Source organism: Schistocerca nitens, chromosome 8, assembly GCF_023898315.1.
Source record: "Schistocerca nitens isolate TAMUIC-IGC-003100 chromosome 8, iqSchNite1.1, whole genome shotgun sequence".
Lineage (NCBI taxonomy): Eukaryota > Metazoa > Arthropoda > Insecta > Orthoptera > Acrididae > Schistocerca > Schistocerca nitens.
In genome coordinates this window covers 24,373,065-24,388,855 of record NC_064621.1, presented here as the reverse complement: position 1 = coordinate 24,388,855, position 15,791 = coordinate 24,373,065, and the positions used below count along the sequence as shown (strand labels likewise).

Below are 15,791 nucleotides of genomic sequence, written 5' to 3'. Positions count from 1 at the left end.
GGACTAGTGAATCGGAGATCTTCAGCTGGAAACGCACCGCATTAGCGACCATTATTTGCATTTAGTTAGCACAGCTGCTGCTTTCCTACACATCTCACACGATATCGATGTACACCTAAAATTCCAAAACAACACATTTATTTCATTTCAGAGTTACTTTCAGCTTCAAATACCATTCCTCTGATATTCATACGAAGCTAGGCATCGTCGTAACCCGTTACGTTCGTTACGCAAGGCTCACGAGAGGGGCGCAGGTTGCATCCGCGTAGACACAAAATTTTGCGCCGCCCAGCGTGGGGCTCGAACCCACGACCCTGAGATTAAGAGTCTCATGCTCTACCGACTTAGCTAGCCGGGCTCCACACAATGCTTTACGAGCCATACAATACTGATGGGACCTGCGACCATCTATGGAAGATCCTTTTGACTACATCTTATCTCCTGCTGCCACAAATGAGCTACAATCCCATTCAATGAAAAATTGTCTCCGAAAGGCATCAAATCTGCTTCAAATGATACGTGGCTATCAGCACCATTATTCAACACACATGCTCGACTGTGCGCAGACGCCTGTGGCGTAGCTCTTGGGCCCTGAATCAGACGCAGTAGTTCCAACAAAAACTCTCCTGAACGGCTCTGTGCCGAAAATTTCGCTACAGATCACCCTTGTCTTGCTTGAGCTTCAGGTAGACGCCGGTTTGCAGCCAGGAAGCGGACAGCAGCAACTTTCAACTAGTTTTGTAGTACTCAAACAACACAGTAAAACAGCATGCATCTTTTGCAGAACTGGAAAAACTCGACCGTGACAGGATTCGAACCTGCAATCTTCGGATCCGAAGTCCGACGCCTTATCCATTAGGCCACACGGTCACTGGCGCAATACGCTTCCCCAAACACACCTCATTACCGCCATTTGTGCACTTCCCGGAATGAATTTACCATCTTTGACGCAATTCTCCAATTTCAGTACTAAAAATGCGACGCTACTTCTTGCTGTGTCCCATCGCAAGTTACATTCAAGCCCTTATGACGCTCATCAAACAAGAGCGTGCAAATCAGCTTCAATCGCTTAGTGCCATCTCAGTCGGTTGCAGAAGGTACCTCACCCTATGAGATACAATGGCGAGTTGCCGCTATTACCAAAGCGGCGGCGGCGCCGACGACGACGACAGCCGCGAGGGTCTCTATCAGGGGTAGAAAATACATCACAAGAACTAAGTATTTCACGACGGCATTCTCCGGAGACTCCCAAAAGCAGCAGTTTCTGGTGCCTACTTTAATAGCACCATTCGCACTATTCATTTGCGAGAGCATTTCTTAAATACCGCACCCATTTATAATTTGTTTTATCCTTGACCGCTTTTTTCGAAAGGGCCACGGTGGGAGGGGCTTTTACAAAATTCATTTGCCTCCTGTGAGGATCGAACTCACGACCTCTGGTTTACTAGACCAGCGCTCTGCCACTGAGCTAAGGAGGCGCCTCCTAGCGCGCTTTTCGGGTACTTTGTTCTTATGGACTAGTGAATCGGAGATCTTCAGCTGGAAACGCACCGCGTTAGCGACCATTATTTGCATTTAGTTAGCACAGCTGCTGCTTTCCTACACATCTCACACGATATCGATGTACACCTAAAATTCCAAAACAACACATTTATTTCATTTCAGAGTTACTTTCAGCTTCAAATACCATTCCTCTGATATTCATACGAAGCTAGGCATCGTCGTAACCCGTTACGTTCGTTACGCAAGGCTCACGAGAGGGGCGCAGGTTGCATCCGCGTAGACACAAAATTTTGCGCCGCCCAGCGTGGGGCTCGAACCCACGACCCTGAGATTAAGAGTCTCATGCTCTACCGACTTAGCTAGCCGTGCTCCACACAATGCTTTACGAGCCATACAATACTGATGGGACCTGCGACCATCTATGGAAGATCCTTTTGACTACAGCTTATCTCCTGCTGCCACAAATGAGCTACAATCCCATTCAATGAAAAATTGTCTCCGAAAGGCATCAAATCTGCTTCAAATGATACGTGGCTATCAGCACCATTATTCAACACACATGCTCGACTGTGCGCAGACGCCTGTGGCGTAGCTCTTGGGCCCTGAATCAGACGCAGTAGTTCCAACAAAAACTCTCCTGAACGGCTCTGTGCCGAAAATTTCGCTACAGATCACCCTTGTCTTGCTTGAGCTTCAGGTAGACGCCGGTTTGCAGCCAGGAAGCGGACAGCAGCAACTTTCAACTAGTTTTGTAGTACTCAAACAACACAGTAAAACAGCATGCATCTTTTGCAGAACTGGAAAAACTCGACCGTGACAGGATTCGAACCTGCAATCTTCGGATCCGAAGTCCGACGCCTTATCCATTAGGCCACACGGTCACTGGCGCAATACGCTTCCCCAAACACACCTCATTACCGCCATTTGTGCACTTCCCGGAATGAATTTACCATCTTTGACGCAATTCTCCAATTTCAGTACTAAAAATGCGACGCTACTTCTTGCTGTGTCCCATCGCAAGTTACATTCAAGCCCTTATGACGCTCATCAAACAAGAGCGTGCAAATCAGCTTCAATCGCTTAGTGCCATCTCAGTCGGTTGCAGAAGGTACCTCACCCTATGAGATACAATGGCGAGTTGCCGCTATTACCAAAGCGGCGGCGGCGCCGACGACGACGACAGCCGCGAGGGTCTCTATCAGGGGTAGAAAATACATCACAAGAACTAAGTATTTCACGTCGGCATTCTCCGGAGACTCCCAAAAGCAGCAGTTTCTGGTGCCTACTTTAATAGCACCATTCGCACTATTCATTTGCGAGAGCATTTCTTAAATACCGCACCCATTTATAATTTGTTTTATCCTTGACCGCTTTTTTCGAAAGGGCCACGGTGGGAGGGGCTTTTACAAAATTCATTTGCCTCCTGTGAGGATCGAACTCACGACCTCTGGTTTACTAGACCAGCGCTCTGCCACTGAGCTAAGGAGGCGCCTCCTAGCGCGCTTTTCGGGTACTTTGTTCTTATGGACTAGTGAATCGGAGATCTTCAGCTGGAAACGCACCGCATTAGCGACCATTATTTGCATTTAGTTAGCACAGCTGCTGCTTTCCTACACATCTCACACGATATCGATGTACACCTAAAATTCCAAAACAACACATTTATTTCATTTCAGAGTTACTTTCAGCTTCAAATACCATTCCTCTGATATTCATACGAAGCTAGGCATCGTCGTAACCCGTTACGTTCGTTACGCAAGGCTCACGAGAGGGGCGCAGGTTGCATCCGCGTAGACACAAAATTTTGCGCCGCCCAGCGTGGGGCTCGAACCCACGACCCTGAGATTAAGAGTCTCATGCTCTACCGACTTAGCTAGCCGGGCTCCACACAATGCTTTACGAGCCATACAATACTGATGGGACCTGCGACCATCTATGGAAGATCCTTTTGACTACAGCTTATCTCCTGCTGCCACAAATGAGCTACAATCCCATTCAATGAAAAATTGTCTCCGAAAGGCATCAAATCTGCTTCAAATGATACGTGGCTATCAGCACCATTATTCAACACACATGCTCGACTGTGCGCAGACGCCTGTGGCGTAGCTCTTGGGCCCTGAATCAGACGCAGTAGTTCCAACAAAAACTCTCCTGAACGGCTCTGTGCCGAAAATTTCGCTACAGATCACCCTTGTCTTGCTTGAGCTTCAGGTAGACGCCGGTTTGCAGCCAGGAAGCGGACAGCAGCAACTTTCAACTAGTTTTGTAGTACTCAAACAACACAGTAAAACAGCATGCATCTTTTGCAGAACTGGAAAAACTCGACCGTGACAGGATTCGAACCTGCAATCTTCGGATCCGAAGTCCGACGCCTTATCCATTAGGCCACACGGTCACTGGCGCAATACGCTTCCCCAAACACACCTCATTACCGCCATTTGTGCACTTCCCGGAATGAATTTACCATCTTTGACGCAATTCTCCAATTTCAGTACTAAAAATGCGACGCTACTTCTTGCTGTGTCCCATCGCAAGTTACATTCAAGCCCTTATGACGCTCATCAAACAAGAGCGTGCAAATCAGCTTCAATCGCTTAGTGCCATCTCAGTCGGTTGCAGAAGGTACCTCACCCTATGAGATACAATGGCGAGTTGCCGCTATTACCAAAGCGGCGGCGGCGCCGACGACGACGACAGCCGCGAGGGTCTCTATCAGGGGTAGAAAATACATCACAAGAACTAAGTATTTCACGACGGCATTCTCCGGAGACTCCCAAAAGCAGCAGTTTCTGGTGCCTACTTTAATAGCACCATTCGCACTATTCATTTGCGAGAGCATTTCTTAAATACCGCACCCATTTATAATTTGTTTTATCCTTGACCGCTTTTTTCGAAAGGGCCACGGTGGGAGGGGCTTTTACAAAATTCATTTGCCTCCTGTGAGGATCGAACTCACGACCTCTGGTTTACTAGACCAGCGCTCTGCCACTGAGCTAAGGAGGCGCCTCCTAGCGCGCTTTTCGGGTACTTTGTTCTTATGGACTAGTGAATCGGAGATCTTCAGCTGGAAACGCACCGCATTAGCGACCATTATTTGCATTTAGTTAGCACAGCTGCTGCTTTCCTACACATCTCACACGATATCGATGTACACCTAAAATTCCAAAACAACACATTTATTTCATTTCAGAGTTACTTTCAGCTTCAAATACCATTCCTCTGATATTCATACGAAGCTAGGCATCGTCGTAACCCGTTACGTTCGTTACGCAAGGCTCACGAGAGGGGCGCAGGTTGCATCCGCGTAGACACAAAATTTTGCGCCGCCCAGCGTGGGGCTCGAACCCACGACCCTGAGATTAAGAGTCTCATGCTCTACCGACTTAGCTAGCCGTGCTCCACACAATGCTTTACGAGCCATACAATACTGATGGGACCTGCGACCATCTATGGAAGATCCTTTTGACTACAGCTTATCTCCTGCTGCCACAAATGAGCTACAATCCCATTCAATGAAAAATTGTCTCCGAAAGGCATCAAATCTGCTTCAAATGATACGTGGCTATCAGCACCATTATTCAACACACATGCTCGACTGTGCGCAGACGCCTGTGGCGTAGCTCTTGGGCCCTGAATCAGACGCAGTAGTTCCAACAAAAACTCTCCTGAACGGCTCTGTGCCGAAAATTTCGCTACAGATCACCCTTGTCTTGCTTGAGCTTCAGGTAGACGCCGGTTTGCAGCCAGGAAGCGGACAGCAGCAACTTTCAACTAGTTTTGTAGTACTCAAACAACACAGTAAAACAGCATGCATCTTTTGCAGAACTGGAAAAACTCGACCGTGACAGGATTCGAACCTGCAATCTTCGGATCCGAAGTCCGACGCCTTATCCATTAGGCCACACGGTCACTGGCGCAATACGCTTCCCCAAACACACCTCATTACCGCCATTTGTGCACTTCCCGGAATGAATTTACCATCTTTGACGCAATTCTCCAATTTCAGTACTAAAAATGCGACGCTACTTCTTGCTGTGTCCCATCGCAAGTTACATTCAAGCCCTTATGACGCTCATCAAACAAGAGCGTGCAAATCAGCTTCAATCGCTTAGTGCCATCTCAGTCGGTTGCAGAAGGTACCTCACCCTATGAGATACAATGGCGAGTTGCCGCTATTACCAAAGCGGCGGCGGCGCCGACGACGACGACAGCCGCGAGGGTCTCTATCAGGGGTAGAAAATACATCACAAGAACTAAGTATTTCACGACGGCATTCTCCGGAGACTCCCAAAAGCAGCAGTTTCTGGTGCCTACTTTAATAGCACCATTCGCACTATTCATTTGCGAGAGCATTTCTTAAATACCGCACCCATTTATAATTTGTTTTATCCTTGACCGCTTTTTTCGAAAGGGCCACGGTGGGAGGGGCTTTTACAAAATTCATTTGCCTCCTGTGAGGATCGAACTCACGACCTCTGGTTTACTAGACCAGCGCTCTGCCACTGAGCTAAGGAGGCGCCTCCTAGCGCGCTTTTCGGGTACTTTGTTCTTATGGACTAGTGAATCGGAGATCTTCAGCTGGAAACGCACCGCATTAGCGACCATTATTTGCATTTAGTTAGCACAGCTGCTGCTTTCCTACACATCTCACACGATATCGATGTACACCTAAAATTCCAAAACAACACATTTATTTCATTTCAGAGTTACTTTCAGCTTCAAATACCATTCCTCTGATATTCATACGAAGCTAGGCATCGTCGTAACCCGTTACGTTCGTTACGCAAGGCTCACGAGAGGGGCGCAGGTTGCATCCGCGTAGACACAAAATTTTGCGCCGCCCAGCGTGGGGCTCGAACCCACGACCCTGAGATTAAGAGTCTCATGCTCTACCGACTTAGCTAGCCGTGCTCCACACAATGCTTTACGAGCCATACAATACTGATGGGACCTGCGACCATCTATGGAAGATCCTTTTGACTACAGCTTATCTCCTGCTGCCACAAATGAGCTACAATCCCATTCAATGAAAAATTGTCTCCGAAAGGCATCAAATCTGCTTCAAATGATACGTGGCTATCAGCACCATTATTCAACACACATGCTCGACTGTGCGCAGACGCCTGTGGCGTAGCTCTTGGGCCCTGAATCAGACGCAGTAGTTCCAACAAAAACTCTCCTGAACGGCTCTGTGCCGAAAATTTCGCTACAGATCACCCTTGTCTTGCTTGAGCTTCAGGTAGACGCCGGTTTGCAGCCAGGAAGCGGACAGCAGCAACTTTCAACTAGTTTTGTAGTACTCAAACAACACAGTAAAACAGCATGCATCTTTTGCAGAACTGGAAAAACTCGACCGTGACAGGATTCGAACCTGCAATCTTCGGATCCGAAGTCCGACGCCTTATCCATTAGGCCACACGGTCACTGGCGCAATACGCTTCCCCAAACACACCTCATTACCGCCATTTGTGCACTTCCCGGAATGAATTTACCATCTTTGACGCAATTCTCCAATTTCAGTACTAAAAATGCGACGCTACTTCTTGCTGTGTCCCATCGCAAGTTACATTCAAGCCCTTATGACGCTCATCAAACAAGAGCGTGCAAATCAGCTTCAATCGCTTAGTGCCATCTCAGTCGGTTGCAGAAGGTACCTCACCCTATGAGATACAATGGCGAGTTGCCGCTATTACCAAAGCGGCGGCGGCGCCGACGACGACGACAGCCGCGAGGGTCTCTATCAGGGGTAGAAAATACATCACAAGAACTAAGTATTTCACGACGGCATTCTCCGGAGACTCCCAAAAGCAGCAGTTTCTGGTGCCTACTTTAATAGCACCATTCGCACTATTCATTTGCGAGAGCATTTCTTAAATACCGCACCCATTTATAATTTGTTTTATCCTTGACCGCTTTTTTCGAAAGGGCCACGGTGGGAGGGGCTTTTACAAAATTCATTTGCCTCCTGTGAGGATCGAACTCACGACCTCTGGTTTACTAGACCAGCGCTCTGCCACTGAGCTAAGGAGGCGCCTCCTAGCGCGCTTTTCGGGTACTTTGTTCTTATGGACTAGTGAATCGGAGATCTTCAGCTGGAAACGCACCGCATTAGCGACCATTATTTGCATTTAGTTAGCACAGCTGCTGCTTTCCTACACATCTCACACGATATCGATGTACACCTAAAATTCCAAAACAACACATTTATTTCATTTCAGAGTTACTTTCAGCTTCAAATACCATTCCTCTGATATTCATACGAAGCTAGGCATCGTCGTAACCCGTTACGTTCGTTACGCAAGGCTCACGAGAGGGGCGCAGGTTGCATCCGCGTAGACACAAAATTTTGCGCCGCCCAGCGTGGGGCTCGAACCCACGACCCTGAGATTAAGAGTCTCATGCTCTACCGACTTAGCTAGCCGGGCTCCACACAATGCTTTACGAGCCATACAATACTGATGGGACCTGCGACCATCTATGGAAGATCCTTTTGACTACAGCTTATCTCCTGCTGCCACAAATGAGCTACAATCCCATTCAATGAAAAATTGTCTCCGAAAGGCATCAAATCTGCTTCAAATGATACGTGGCTATCAGCACCATTATTCAACACACATGCTCGACTGTGCGCAGACGCCTGTGGCGTAGCTCTTGGGCCCTGAATCAGACGCAGTAGTTCCAACAAAAACTCTCCTGAACGGCTCTGTGCCGAAAATTTCGCTACAGATCACCCTTGTCTTGCTTGAGCTTCAGGTAGACGCCGGTTTGCAGCCAGGAAGCGGACAGCAGCAACTTTCAACTAGTTTTGTAGTACTCAAACAACACAGTAAAACAGCATGCATCTTTTGCAGAACTGGAAAAACTCGACCGTGACAGGATTCGAACCTGCAAACTTCGGATCCGAAGTCCGACGCCTTATCCATTAGGCCACACGGTCACTGGCGCAATACGCTTCCCCAAACACACCTCATTACCGCCATTTGTGCACTTCCCGGAATGAATTTACCATCTTTGACGCAATTCTCCAATTTCAGTACTAAAAATGCGACGCTACTTCTTGCTGTGTCCCATCGCAAGTTACATTCAAGCCCTTATGACGCTCATCAAACAAGAGCGTGCAAATCAGCTTCAATCGCTTAGTGCCATCTCAGTCGGTTGCAGAAGGTACCTCACCCTATGAGATACAATGGCGAGTTGCCGCTATTACCAAAGCGGCGGCGGCGCCGACGACGACGACAGCCGCGAGGGTCTGTATCAGGGGTAGAAAATACATCACAAGAACTAAGTATTTCACGACGGCATTCTCCGGAGACTCCCAAAAGCAGCAGTTTCTGGTGCCTACTTTAATAGCACCATTCGCACTATTCATTTGCGAGAGCATTTCTTAAATACCGCACCCATTTATAATTTGTTTTATCCTTGACCGCTTTTTTCGAAAGGGCCACGGTGGGAGGGGCTTTTACAAAATTCATTTGCCTCCTGTGAGGATCGAACTCACGACCTCTGGTTTACTAGACCAGCGCTCTGCCACTGAGCTAAGGAGGCGCCTCCTAGCGCGCTTTTCGGGTACTTTGTTCTTATGGACTAGTGAATCGGAGATCTTCAGCTGGAAACGCACCGCATTAGCGACCATTATTTGCATTTAGTTAGCACAGCTGCTGCTTTCCTACACATCTCACACGATATCGATGTACACCTAAAATTCCAAAACAACACATTTATTTCATTTCAGAGTTACTTTCAGCTTCAAATACCATTCCTCTGATATTCATACGAAGCTAGGCATCGTCGTAACCCGTTACGTTCGTTACGCAAGGCTCACGAGAGGGGCGCAGGTTGCATCCGCGTAGACACAAAATTTTGCGCCGCCCAGCGTGGGGCTCGAACCCACGACCCTGAGATTAAGAGTCTCATGCTCTACCGACTTAGCTAGCCGGGCTCCACACAATGCTTTACGAGCCATACAATACTGATGGGACCTGCGACCATCTATGGAAGATCCTTTTGACTACAGCTTATCTCCTGCTGCCACAAATGAGCTACAATCCCATTCAATGAAAAATTGTCTCCGAAAGGCATCAAATCTGCTTCAAATGATACGTGGCTATCAGCACCATTATTCAACACACATGCTCGACTGTGCGCAGACGCCTGTGGCGTAGCTCTTGGGCCCTGAATCAGACGCAGTAGTTCCAACAAAAACTCTCCTGAACGGCTCTGTGCCGAAAATTTCGCTACAGATCACCCTTGTCTTGCTTGAGCTTCAGGTAGACGCCGGTTTGCAGCCAGGAAGCGGACAGCAGCAACTTTCAACTAGTTTTGTAGTACTCAAACAACACAGTAAAACAGCATGCATCTTTTGCAGAACTGGAAAAACTCGACCGTGACAGGATTCGAACCTGCAATCTTCGGATCCGAAGTCCGACGCCTTATCCATTACGCCACACGGTCACTGGCGCAATACGCTTCCCCAAACACACCTCATTACCGCCATTTGTGCACTTCCCGGAATGAATTTACCATCTTTGACGCAATTCTCCAATTTCAGTACTAAAAATGCGACGCTACTTCTTGCTGTGTCCCATCGCAAGTTACATTCAAGCCCTTATGACGCTCATCAAACAAGAGCGTGCAAATCAGCTTCAATCGCTTAGTGCCATCTCAGTCGGTTGCAGAAGGTACCTCACCCTATGAGATACAATGGCGAGTTGCCGCTATTACCAAAGCGGCGGCGGCGCCGACGACGACGACAGCCGCGAGGGTCTCTATCAGGGGTAGAAAATACATCACAAGAACTAAGTATTTCACGACGGCATTCTCCGGAGACTCCCAAAAGCAGCAGTTTCTGGTGCCTACTTTAATAGCACCATTCGCACTATTCATTTGCGAGAGCATTTCTTAAATACCGCACCCATTTATAATTTGTTTTATCCTTGACCGCTTTTTTCGAAAGGGCCACGGTGGGAGGGGCTTTTACAAAATTCATTTGCCTCCTGTGAGGATCGAACTCACGACCTCTGGTTTACTAGACCAGCGCTGTGCCACTGAGCTAAGGAGGCGCCTCCTAGCGCGCTTTTCGGGTACTTTGTTCTTATGGACTAGTGAATCGGAGATCTTCAGCTGGAAACGCACCGCATTAGCGACCATTATTTGCATTTAGTTAGCACAGCTGCTGCTTTCCTACACATCTCACACGATATCGATGTACACCTAAAATTCCAAAACAACACATTTATTTCATTTCAGAGTTACTTTCAGCTTCAAATACCATTCCTCTGATATTAATACGAAGCTAGGCATCGTCGTAACCCGTTACGTTCGTTACGCAAGGCTCACGAGAGGGGCGCAGGTTGCATCCGCGTAGACACAAAATTTTGCGCCGCCCAGCGTGGGGCTCGAACCCACGACCCTGAGATTAAGAGTCTCATGCTCTACCGACTTAGCTAGCCGGGCTCCACACAATGCTTTACGAGCCATACAATACTGATGGGACCTGCGACCATCTATGGAAGATCCTTTTGACTACAGCTTATCTCCTGCTGCCACAAATGAGCTACAATCCCATTCAATGAAAAATTGTCTCCGAAAGGCATCAAATCTGCTTCAAATGATACGTGGCTATCAGCACCATTATTCAACACACATGCTCGACTGTGCGCAGACGCCTGTGGCGTAGCTCTTGGGCCCTGAATCAGACGCAGTAGTTCCAACAAAAACTCTCCTGAACGGCTCTGTGCCGAAAATTTCGCTACAGATCACCCTTGTCTTGCTTGAGCTTCAGGTAGACGCCGGTTTGCAGCCAGGAAGCGGACAGCAGCAACTTTCAACTAGTTTTGTAGTACTCAAACAACACAGTAAAACAGCATGCATCTTTTGCAGAACTGGAAAAACTCGACCGTGACAGGATTCGAACCTGCAAACTTCGGATCCGAAGTCCGACGCCTTATCCATTAGGCCACACGGTCACTGGCGCAATACGCTTCCCCAAACACACCTCATTACCGCCATTTGTGCACTTCCCGGAATGAATTTACCATCTTTGACGCAATTCTCCAATTTCAGTACTAAAAATGCGACGCTACTTCTTGCTGTGTCCCATCGCAAGTTACATTCAAGCCCTTATGACGCTCATCAAACAAGAGCGTGCAAATCAGCTTCAATCGCTTAGTGCCATCTCAGTCGGTTGCAGAAGGTACCTCACCCTATGAGATACAATGGCGAGTTGCCGCTATTACCAAAGCGGCGGCGGCGCCGACGACGACGACAGCCGCGAGGGTCTCTATCAGGGGTAGAAAATACATCACAAGAACTAAGTATTTCACGACGGCATTCTCCGGAGACTCCCAAAAGCAGCAGTTTCTGGTGCCTACTTTAATAGCACCATTCGCACTATTCATTTGCGAGAGCATTTCTTAAATACCGCACCCATTTATAATTTGTTTTATCCTTGACCGCTTTTTTCGAAAGGGCCACGGTGGGAGGGGCTTTTACAAAATTCATTTGCCTCCTGTGAGGATCGAACTCACGACCTCTGGTTTACTAGACCAGCGCTCTGCCACTGAGCTAAGGAGGCGCCTCCTAGCGCGCTTTTCGGGTACTTTGTTCTTATGGACTAGTGAATCGGAGATCTTCAGCTGGAAACGCACCGCATTAGCGACCATTATTTGCATTTAGTTAGCACAGCTGCTGCTTTCCTACACATCTCACACGATATCGATGTACACCTAAAATTCCAAAACAACACATTTATTTCATTTCAGAGTTACTTTCAGCTTCAAATACCATTCCTCTGATATTCATACGAAGCTAGGCATCGTCGTAACCCGTTACGTTCGTTACGCAAGGCTCACGAGAGGGGCGCAGGTTGCATCCGCGTAGACACAAAATTTTGCGCCGCCCAGCGTGGGGCTCGAACCCACGACCCTGAGATTAAGAGTCTCATGCTCTACCGACTTAGCTAGCCGGGCTCCACACAATGCTTTACGAGCCATACAATACTGATGGGACCTGCGACCATCTATGGAAGATCCTTTTGACTACAGCTTATCTCCTGCTGCCACAAATGAGCTACAATCCCATTCAATGAAAAATTGTCTCCGAAAGGCATCAAATCTGCTTCAAATGATACGTGGCTATCAGCACCATTATTCAACACACATGCTCGACTGTGCGCAGACGCCTGTGGCGTAGCTCTTGGGCCCTGAATCAGACGCAGTAGTTCCAACAAAAACTCTCCTGAACGGCTCTGTGCCGAAAATTTCGCTACAGATCACCCTTGTCTTGCTTGAGCTTCAGGTAGACGCCGGTTTGCAGCCAGGAAGCGGACAGCAGCAACTTTCAACTAGTTTTGTAGTACTCAAACAACACAGTAAAACAGCATGCATCTTTTGCAGAACTGGAAAAACTCGACCGTGACAGGATTCGAACCTGCAATCTTCGGATCCGAAGTCCGACGCCTTATCCATTACGCCACACGGTCACTGGCGCAATACGCTTCCCCAAACACACCTCATTACCGCCATTTGTGCACTTCCCGGAATTAATTTACCATCTTTGACGCAATTCTCCAATTTCAGTACTAAAAATGCGACGCTACTTCTTGCTGTGTCCCATCGCAAGTTACATTCAAGCCCTTATGACGCTCATCAAACAAGAGCGTGCAAATCAGCTTCAATCGCTTAGTGCCATCTCAGTCGGTTGCAGAAGGTACCTCACCCTATGAGATACAATGGCGAGTTGCCGCTATTACCAAAGCGGCGGCGGCGCCGACGACGACGACAGCCGCGAGGGTCTCTATCAGGGGTAGAAAATACATCACAAGAACTAAGTATTTCACGACGGCATTCTCCGGAGACTCCCAAAAGCAGCAGTTTCTGGTGCCTACTTTAATAGCACCATTCGCACTATTCATTTGCGAGAGCATTTCTTAAATACCGCACCCATTTATAATTTGTTTTATCCTTGACCGCTTTTTTCGAAAGGGCCACGGTGGGAGGGGCTTTTACAAAATTCATTTGCCTCCTGTGAGGATCGAACTCACGACCTCTGGTTTACTAGACCAGCGCTCTGCCACTGAGCTAAGGAGGCGCCTCCTAGCGCGCTTTTCGGGTACTTTGTTCTTATGGACTAGTGAATCGGAGATCTTCAGCTGGAAACGCACCGCATTAGCGACCATTATTTGCATTTAGTTAGCACAGCTGCTGCTTTCCTACACATCTCACACGATATCGATGTACACCTAAAATTCCAAAACAACACATTTATTTCATTTCAGAGTTACTTTCAGCTTCAAATACCATTCCTCTGATATTCATACGAAGCTAGGCATCGTCGTAACCCGTTACGTTCGTTACGCAAGGCTCACGAGAGGGGCGCAGGTTGCATCCGCGTAGACACAAAATTTTGCGCCGCCCAGCGTGGGGCTCGAACCCACGACCCTGAGATTAAGAGTCTCATGCTCTACCGACTTAGCTAGCCGGGCTCCACACAATGCTTTACGAGCCATACAATACTGATGGGACCTGCGACCATCTATGGAAGATCCTTTTGACTACAGCTTATCTCCTGCTGCCACAAATGAGCTACAATCCCATTCAATGAAAAATTGTCTCCGAAAGGCATCAAATCTGCTTCAAATGATACGTGGCTATCAGCACCATTATTCAACACACATGCTCGACTGTGCGCAGACGCCTGTGGCGTAGCTCTTGGGCCCTGAATCAGACGCAGTAGTTCCAACAAAAACTCTCCTGAACGGCTCTGTGCCGAAAATTTCGCTACAGATCACCCTTGTCTTGCTTGAGCTTCAGGTAGACGCCGGTTTGCAGCCAGGAAGCGGACAGCAGCAACTTTCAACTAGTTTTGTAGTACTCAAACAACACAGTAAAACAGCATGCATCTTTTGCAGAACTGGAAAAACTCGACCGTGACAGGATTCGAACCTGCAATCTTCGGATCCGAAGTCCGACGCCTTATCCATTAGGCCACACGGTCACTGGCGCAATACGCTTCCCCAAACACACCTCATTACCGCCATTTGTGCACTTCCCGGAATGAATTTACCATCTTTGACGCAATTCTCCAATTTCAGTACTAAAAATGCGACGCTACTTCTTGCTGTGTCCCATCGCAAGTTACATTCAAGCCCTTATGACGCTCATCAAACAAGAGCGTGCAAATCAGCTTCAATCGCTTAGTGCCATCTCAGTCGGTTGCAGAAGGTACCTCACCCTATGAGATACAATGGCGAGTTGCCGCTATTACCAAAGCGGCGGCGGCGCCGACGACGACGACAGCCGCGAGGGTCTGTATCAGGGGTAGAAAATACATCACAAGAACTAAGTATTTCACGTCGGCATTCTCCGGAGACTCCCAAAAGCAGCAGTTTCTGGTGCCTACTTTAATAGCACCATTCGCACTATTCATTTGCGAGAGCATTTCTTAAATACCGCACCCATTTATAATTTGTTTTATCCTTGACCGCTTTTTTCGAAAGGGCCACGGTGGGAGGGGCTTTTACAAAATTCATTTGCCTCCTGTGAGGATCGAACTCACGACCTCTGGTTTACTAGACCAGCGCTCTGCCACTGAGCTAAGGAGGCGCCTCCTAGCGCGCTTTTCGGGTACTTTGTTCTTATGGACTAGTGAATCGGAGATCTTCAGCTGGAAACGCACCGCATTAGCGACCATTATTTGCATTTAGTTAGCACAGCTGCTGCTTTCCTACACATCTCACACGATATCGATGTACACCTAAAATTCCAAAACAACACATTTATTTCATTTCAGAGTTACTTTCAGCTTCAAATACCATTCCTCTGATATTCATACGAAGCTAGGCATCGTCGTAACCCGTTACGTTCGTTACGCAAGGCTCACGAGAGGGGCGCAGGTTGCATCCGCGTAGACACAAAATTTTGCGCCGCCCAGCGTGGGGCTCGAACCCACGACCCTGAGATTAAGAGTCTCATGCTCTACCGACTTAGCTAGCCGGGCTCCACACAATGCTTTACGAGCCATACAATACTGATGGGACCTGCGACCATCTATGGAAGATCCTTTTGACTACAGCTTATCTCCTGCTGCCACAAATGAGCTACAATCCCATTCAATGAAAAATTGTCTCCGAAAGGCATCAAATCTGCTTCAAATGATACGTGGCTATCAGCACCATTATTCAACACACATGCTCGACTGTGCGCAGACGCCTGTGGCGTAGCTCTTGGGCCCTGAATCAGACGCAGTAGTTCCAACAAAAACTCTCCTGAACGGCTCTGTGCCGAAAATTT

The 15,791-nt window shown here is 48.0% G+C and overlaps 31 non-coding genes across 31 annotated transcripts; all 31 read right to left on the bottom strand.

The window, feature by feature from the left end:
- Positions 1 to 285: 285 nt before the first annotated feature.
- On the bottom strand, positions 286 to 358 carry Trnak-cuu (transfer RNA lysine (anticodon CUU)). The gene has a single exon. It is a non-coding gene; the product is annotated as a tRNA-Lys (tRNA).
- Positions 359 to 797: 439 nt separating this feature from the next.
- Trnar-ucg (transfer RNA arginine (anticodon UCG)) lies at positions 798 to 870 on the bottom strand. Its single transcript has one exon. It is a non-coding gene; the product is annotated as a tRNA-Arg (tRNA).
- A 536-nt stretch (positions 871 to 1,406) lies between these two features.
- Trnat-agu (transfer RNA threonine (anticodon AGU)) lies at positions 1,407 to 1,478 on the bottom strand. Its single transcript has one exon. It is a non-coding gene; the product is annotated as a tRNA-Thr (tRNA).
- A 321-nt stretch (positions 1,479 to 1,799) lies between these two features.
- On the bottom strand, positions 1,800 to 1,872 carry Trnak-cuu (transfer RNA lysine (anticodon CUU)). The gene has a single exon. It is a non-coding gene; the product is annotated as a tRNA-Lys (tRNA).
- Positions 1,873 to 2,311: 439 nt separating this feature from the next.
- Positions 2,312 to 2,384, bottom strand: Trnar-ucg (transfer RNA arginine (anticodon UCG)). Its single transcript has one exon. It is a non-coding gene; the product is annotated as a tRNA-Arg (tRNA).
- A 536-nt stretch (positions 2,385 to 2,920) lies between these two features.
- On the bottom strand, positions 2,921 to 2,992 carry Trnat-agu (transfer RNA threonine (anticodon AGU)). Its single transcript has one exon. It is a non-coding gene; the product is annotated as a tRNA-Thr (tRNA).
- A 321-nt stretch (positions 2,993 to 3,313) lies between these two features.
- Positions 3,314 to 3,386, bottom strand: Trnak-cuu (transfer RNA lysine (anticodon CUU)). The gene has a single exon. It is a non-coding gene; the product is annotated as a tRNA-Lys (tRNA).
- Positions 3,387 to 3,825: 439 nt separating this feature from the next.
- Trnar-ucg (transfer RNA arginine (anticodon UCG)) lies at positions 3,826 to 3,898 on the bottom strand. Its single transcript has one exon. It is a non-coding gene; the product is annotated as a tRNA-Arg (tRNA).
- Positions 3,899 to 4,434: 536 nt separating this feature from the next.
- Positions 4,435 to 4,506, bottom strand: Trnat-agu (transfer RNA threonine (anticodon AGU)). The gene has a single exon. It is a non-coding gene; the product is annotated as a tRNA-Thr (tRNA).
- A 321-nt stretch (positions 4,507 to 4,827) lies between these two features.
- Positions 4,828 to 4,900, bottom strand: Trnak-cuu (transfer RNA lysine (anticodon CUU)). Its single transcript has one exon. It is a non-coding gene; the product is annotated as a tRNA-Lys (tRNA).
- A 439-nt stretch (positions 4,901 to 5,339) lies between these two features.
- Positions 5,340 to 5,412, bottom strand: Trnar-ucg (transfer RNA arginine (anticodon UCG)). The gene has a single exon. It is a non-coding gene; the product is annotated as a tRNA-Arg (tRNA).
- Positions 5,413 to 5,948: 536 nt separating this feature from the next.
- Trnat-agu (transfer RNA threonine (anticodon AGU)) lies at positions 5,949 to 6,020 on the bottom strand. The gene has a single exon. It is a non-coding gene; the product is annotated as a tRNA-Thr (tRNA).
- Positions 6,021 to 6,341: 321 nt separating this feature from the next.
- Positions 6,342 to 6,414, bottom strand: Trnak-cuu (transfer RNA lysine (anticodon CUU)). The gene has a single exon. It is a non-coding gene; the product is annotated as a tRNA-Lys (tRNA).
- Positions 6,415 to 6,853: 439 nt separating this feature from the next.
- On the bottom strand, positions 6,854 to 6,926 carry Trnar-ucg (transfer RNA arginine (anticodon UCG)). The gene has a single exon. It is a non-coding gene; the product is annotated as a tRNA-Arg (tRNA).
- Positions 6,927 to 7,462: 536 nt separating this feature from the next.
- On the bottom strand, positions 7,463 to 7,534 carry Trnat-agu (transfer RNA threonine (anticodon AGU)). Its single transcript has one exon. It is a non-coding gene; the product is annotated as a tRNA-Thr (tRNA).
- A 321-nt stretch (positions 7,535 to 7,855) lies between these two features.
- On the bottom strand, positions 7,856 to 7,928 carry Trnak-cuu (transfer RNA lysine (anticodon CUU)). The gene has a single exon. It is a non-coding gene; the product is annotated as a tRNA-Lys (tRNA).
- A 439-nt stretch (positions 7,929 to 8,367) lies between these two features.
- On the bottom strand, positions 8,368 to 8,440 carry Trnar-ucg (transfer RNA arginine (anticodon UCG)). The gene has a single exon. It is a non-coding gene; the product is annotated as a tRNA-Arg (tRNA).
- Positions 8,441 to 8,976: 536 nt separating this feature from the next.
- On the bottom strand, positions 8,977 to 9,048 carry Trnat-agu (transfer RNA threonine (anticodon AGU)). Its single transcript has one exon. It is a non-coding gene; the product is annotated as a tRNA-Thr (tRNA).
- Positions 9,049 to 9,369: 321 nt separating this feature from the next.
- On the bottom strand, positions 9,370 to 9,442 carry Trnak-cuu (transfer RNA lysine (anticodon CUU)). The gene has a single exon. It is a non-coding gene; the product is annotated as a tRNA-Lys (tRNA).
- Positions 9,443 to 9,881: 439 nt separating this feature from the next.
- Trnar-ucg (transfer RNA arginine (anticodon UCG)) lies at positions 9,882 to 9,954 on the bottom strand. The gene has a single exon. It is a non-coding gene; the product is annotated as a tRNA-Arg (tRNA).
- Positions 9,955 to 10,490: 536 nt separating this feature from the next.
- On the bottom strand, positions 10,491 to 10,562 carry Trnat-agu (transfer RNA threonine (anticodon AGU)). Its single transcript has one exon. It is a non-coding gene; the product is annotated as a tRNA-Thr (tRNA).
- A 321-nt stretch (positions 10,563 to 10,883) lies between these two features.
- Positions 10,884 to 10,956, bottom strand: Trnak-cuu (transfer RNA lysine (anticodon CUU)). The gene has a single exon. It is a non-coding gene; the product is annotated as a tRNA-Lys (tRNA).
- A 439-nt stretch (positions 10,957 to 11,395) lies between these two features.
- Positions 11,396 to 11,468, bottom strand: Trnar-ucg (transfer RNA arginine (anticodon UCG)). The gene has a single exon. It is a non-coding gene; the product is annotated as a tRNA-Arg (tRNA).
- Positions 11,469 to 12,004: 536 nt separating this feature from the next.
- On the bottom strand, positions 12,005 to 12,076 carry Trnat-agu (transfer RNA threonine (anticodon AGU)). Its single transcript has one exon. It is a non-coding gene; the product is annotated as a tRNA-Thr (tRNA).
- Positions 12,077 to 12,397: 321 nt separating this feature from the next.
- On the bottom strand, positions 12,398 to 12,470 carry Trnak-cuu (transfer RNA lysine (anticodon CUU)). Its single transcript has one exon. It is a non-coding gene; the product is annotated as a tRNA-Lys (tRNA).
- A 439-nt stretch (positions 12,471 to 12,909) lies between these two features.
- Trnar-ucg (transfer RNA arginine (anticodon UCG)) lies at positions 12,910 to 12,982 on the bottom strand. Its single transcript has one exon. It is a non-coding gene; the product is annotated as a tRNA-Arg (tRNA).
- Positions 12,983 to 13,518: 536 nt separating this feature from the next.
- Trnat-agu (transfer RNA threonine (anticodon AGU)) lies at positions 13,519 to 13,590 on the bottom strand. Its single transcript has one exon. It is a non-coding gene; the product is annotated as a tRNA-Thr (tRNA).
- Positions 13,591 to 13,911: 321 nt separating this feature from the next.
- On the bottom strand, positions 13,912 to 13,984 carry Trnak-cuu (transfer RNA lysine (anticodon CUU)). Its single transcript has one exon. It is a non-coding gene; the product is annotated as a tRNA-Lys (tRNA).
- A 439-nt stretch (positions 13,985 to 14,423) lies between these two features.
- On the bottom strand, positions 14,424 to 14,496 carry Trnar-ucg (transfer RNA arginine (anticodon UCG)). Its single transcript has one exon. It is a non-coding gene; the product is annotated as a tRNA-Arg (tRNA).
- Positions 14,497 to 15,032: 536 nt separating this feature from the next.
- On the bottom strand, positions 15,033 to 15,104 carry Trnat-agu (transfer RNA threonine (anticodon AGU)). Its single transcript has one exon. It is a non-coding gene; the product is annotated as a tRNA-Thr (tRNA).
- A 321-nt stretch (positions 15,105 to 15,425) lies between these two features.
- Trnak-cuu (transfer RNA lysine (anticodon CUU)) lies at positions 15,426 to 15,498 on the bottom strand. The gene has a single exon. It is a non-coding gene; the product is annotated as a tRNA-Lys (tRNA).
- Between the last annotated feature and the right edge of the window lie 293 nt (positions 15,499 to 15,791).